Genomic DNA, 4,398 nt, shown 5'->3' on the forward strand with positions numbered 1-4,398 from the left:
ACAATCATGGCAGAAGGCAAATGAGGAGCAAAAGTTACATCTCTTACATGGCAGCAGGCAAAGGAGCTTGTGTGGGAAAACTCCCCTTTATAAAGGGGAGTAATCCCAGCACTTTGGGAGGCCAAGGTGGCAGGTGGATAACCGCAGGTTTTCACCCTAGAAGGGATTCTTTTTTTCAGTTAATGTCTCATTGGTTTGTGGCAATAAATCTTTTCAAGACACTAAAACAGGTGACTCTGCACTGAGCTCTGTGCGTGAAATAACCCAAACAGCCAGCAATTTTATCCTCCTCTAGTTTAACCTGTCCAACATTGAGAAACCTCTCTAGGTGAGGACTGAAAACTCTAATTTACTCAGGCACCTTTAAGTATTTGCTAATGCTTACTGATACCTTCACTGGTTAGATCAAGGCATTCCCCATGCCATCTGAAATGTGTTTACCAGAAGATATAATTCCTCAGTTTGGATCATCTAAAAGCATGCAAAGTGACAATGGCCCATCTTTCACAGCAGCCATATCCCAACACCTGTTCTCAGCTTTAGGAATCAAATATCGCCTTCACTCTGTGTGCAGACTGCAGTCCTCTTGAAAGGCGAAAGAACTAATAAAACTCTAAAGAAGACTCTAGCAAAATCAGAGGCCTGACTGTCTCTAACACCATAGCTTACTATGGGTTTGAGCTGCTCCAAAGAAAAACTTATAATTAGGTCCTGTTGAGTTAGCATACAGAAACCTTTTTCTAACCACAGATCTCCTATGAGATGAAAGGACTAATCAATTGCAAAATGTGTCATCAATATAGGACACGTGCAAAGGCACTCTGTGAATATGGAAACAAAAGACTTCCCCTCCCACATGGGAGGAAAATTCGGTTTCAGCTCAGCTAGGGATTTAGTCTCAGTAAAGACATGGGAGGAAGTTCTTCAGCTGACCAGCTTTCCCCAATGTGGAAAGGACCACAGCAAGGCCACCTGAGCTCTCCAATAGACATCAAACTCCAAGGGAGTCACAGGTGGGCACACCTGTGTAAAAGTAAAGCTGTTTCTTATTCTGGGAGCCCAATCCAAGGCTGGGGGAGGTGGACACGTGGCTATTTAAGCATCAGCAGACTGTGGGCTAAGTCATTGTGTGATTGGTCTTCTGTCTCGCGTTTCTCTTGCTGCCCTAGCCCTGCCTTGGCTATGAGGGAGATTGCGCTCACCCAAACCGGACAGTGCGGGAACCAGATCGGTGCAAAGGTTGGCAGCTGGGGCTCTGAGGTCCCAGCTCATGCCTGCAGGGTGACCGGTGAAGATGTTGGCAGTGGTGCCTCTGTATTGCAGTCCCTGGGCTCCCTGCCTCGGACGCAGTAGAGCTGGGTGGCTGGCGAGGCTGCCAGAGTGAACACCAAGGGACCCAGCGGCCTGAGGGTGGGGGTGGAAGTGGGAGAAGGACTGGGGCAACTCCAGCTCCCTGAGCTCCATGACTCAGCCCTGGCCTGTCTGGCCTCTTGCATCTCTCGCAATTCTGGGAGGTGATCTCTGATGAACATGGCATTGACTCTGCTGGCACCTACCACAGGGACAGTGACCTGCAGCTGGAATGCATCAATGTGTACTACAACAAGGCCAGCGGTGAGACCCCAGTCTTTCCCCGACCACCCTCCTGGGAATGCTAGCCCTCTCCTCACTGATGCCTTCCCGTTCCCTTCAGGTGGCAGGTACATGGCCCGCGCTGTGCTCGTGGATCTGGAGTCGGGCACCATGGACTCTGCGCTCAGGGCCCTTCGGGCAGGTCTTCAGGCCAGACAACTTCATCTTTGGTGAGCTGTGGATGAGGACTGGGGTGCACATCCTTAGCCAGGGCAGCTCAAAGTCGGGGAGTGCCCCAAGGTCATCTCTGTGGGAACTGTGGAACCGGGGCCCCTGAACACCCTCCCATCCTCTGAATTACTCAATCTCTCTCTCCTAAATGGGCTTTGGGGGAGGAAGGCCCAGCTGTCTCCTCAAGGTGAGGAGCTGCTGATGTGATCTCCCTGCAGGGAGCTGAGCTGGGGTGGTGACTAGGACCTTCGCTGGGAACGGGCAGGAGCCACCTGCAGCAAGTCTGTTAGGCTGTCTCAGGTTTGGCTCCTGATCTAGGTTCTAACAGGTAAGGCTGCTGTCCTGCAACTTTAGGGGAGAGGGTTTCATTTGCTCCACTTGCAGGGTGAATGGTGCTTTTTGCATTGTGGTGGTGACCACTGATGACCATATACCTGGCCATCGAGTGACTGACTATACTACCTTACAGGTCAGTGTGGGGCCGGGAACAACTGGGCCAAGGGGTACTACACAGAAGGCACGGAGCTGATGGAGTCGGTGATGGATGTTGTGAGAGGAGAAACTGAGAGCTGTGATTGCCTGCAGGGTTTCCAGCTGACCCACTCCTTGGGTGGGGAGACTGGGTCTGGGATGGGTACCCTTCTCATGGGCAAAATCCGGGAGGAGTACCCAGACAGGATCATAAACACATTCAGCATCCTGCCCTCGCCCAAGGTGTCAGACACGGTGGTGGAGCCCTACAATGCCACCCTCTGTGTTCACCAGCTCATAGAAAATGCAGATGAGACGTTCTGCATTGATAACGAAGCACTCCATAACATCTGTTCCAGGACCTTAAAACTGACCACACCCACCTAGGGTGACCTAAATCACCTGGTGTCTGCTACCATGAGTGGGGTCACCACGTGCCCCGGGCCAGCTGAATGCCGACCTGCAGAAGCTGGCCATGAACATGGTTCCATTTCCCCGGCTGCACTTCTTCATGCCCGGATTTGCCCTGCTGACCAGCTGGGGCAGCCAGCAGTACCGGGCCCTGACCGTGGCTGAGCTCACTCAGCAACTCTTTGATGCTAAGAATATGATGGCCCCCTGTGACCCCCATCATGGCCGCTACCTAACCGTGGCTGCCATTTTTAGAGGTCACATGAGGGAGGTGGATGAGCAAATGTTCAACATTCAGAATAGGAACAGCAGCTACTTTGCTGTGTGGCTCCCTCACAACATGAAAACAGCCGTCTGTGACATCCCACCCCGGGGGCTAAAAATGTCGGCCACCTTCATTGGTAACAACACAGCGATCCAAGAGCTCTTCAAACGCATCTCCGAACAGTTTACAGCTATGTTCAGGTGCAAGGCCTTTCTGCACTGGTACACGGGCGAGGGCATGGATGAGATGGAGTTCACCAAGGCCGAGAGCAACCTTAATGACCTGGTGTCAGAATACCAGCAATACCAAGACACCACAGCTGAGGAGGGGTTTGAGGAGTGTGCTGAGGAGGAGGGGGTAGCCTAGAAGCTTCCTTTTCTAGGTAAAGGGGGAAGCAGTGTGAATTCTTTAGTGTGTTCTGATGGCCATTGTCACTACACACTTGAGTCTTTACATCTCCTGCTGCATTTTAAAGCATTTTCATAGTAAGTAGTTCGACTTAATAAAACATTTCTACAGCAAAAAAAAAAAAAAAAAAAAAGCCCAAGGGAGCGGGGAGGTTGGCATTCAAAGTTCATGAGTTCAGGTCCATACCTACTCCACACGGCCCCGAGCACAACTACCACCCACAAACAGGCATGTCAAGGTTTGTCATGAAGCGCTGTGACCCCGGGGGCAAGACCAGCATCTTTTTTTTTTTTTTTTTTTTGAAATGTAAGTATAAATTTTACTATTTTTAAGAATAATTTAATCTTTTAAAAACAGCTGGTTGACAGCTCAGGGCCTCAGGACTGGATGTTGGGGCTGGCCTGGGCCTTGGACAGCTACTTTGGTGGGAAACCCATTTCTGAAGGCAAGCCTTGGTTTATCCCATTTACCGAACTTCCTGCGGACCAGCTGGGCCTCTGTTTCTGGAATCTTATAAGTGGTTAGTGACCCTGGTGGATGATGTCCCCAATGCATCATCTCAGGGTAGGAATGTGGCCAGACAGTTGGCCCTGAACCATCAATGAAGGGTGGGCAAGTAGGGTTCCAGCCACCCCCTTGCCATAATGACCTGGGTGTGTGTGTGGCCTCATTCTCTTGAGGTGGGCATGGGGTATCTGGCAGGGGCTAGTGGGCAGGAATCGAGCCCACCATATACTCACATGCAGTGAACCCCATATGGAAGGGGATTAGGTCCTGAAGGCCATAGGTGCAGTTGCTGGCCTGTGTGCTTGGGGTAGTCTCTCCAAAGGCACAGATGGGGTTTCTGAACAGGGCCTGGGAAGATGGGCAGGTGCTTACAAGTGCCGTTTTCCCGACTGGCAACCAGTGAGGAAAAAAAATGCCTGCATGGAGGTCTGACCTGCGCTAGTCTGGAGGGTTGATATTCTCTGGAATGGTGGCAAATGGGCACTCTCCTGTCTGTCCCCCACTCCAAAACTTCAGGGCAAAAATAACCCAAG

The 4,398-nt window shown here is 51.2% G+C and overlaps 1 pseudogene; it reads left to right on the forward strand.

The window, feature by feature from the left end:
* Positions 1–893: 893 nt before the first annotated feature.
* Positions 894–3,491, forward strand: LOC116528877 (annotated as a pseudogene).
* The last annotated feature ends 907 nt before the right edge of the window (positions 3,492–4,398 follow it).

Source organism: Sapajus apella, unplaced genomic scaffold (assembly GCF_009761245.1).
Source record: "Sapajus apella isolate SASKATOON/1434 unplaced genomic scaffold, GSC_monkey_1.0 scaffold60, whole genome shotgun sequence".
NCBI lineage: Eukaryota > Metazoa > Chordata > Mammalia > Primates > Cebidae > Sapajus > Sapajus apella.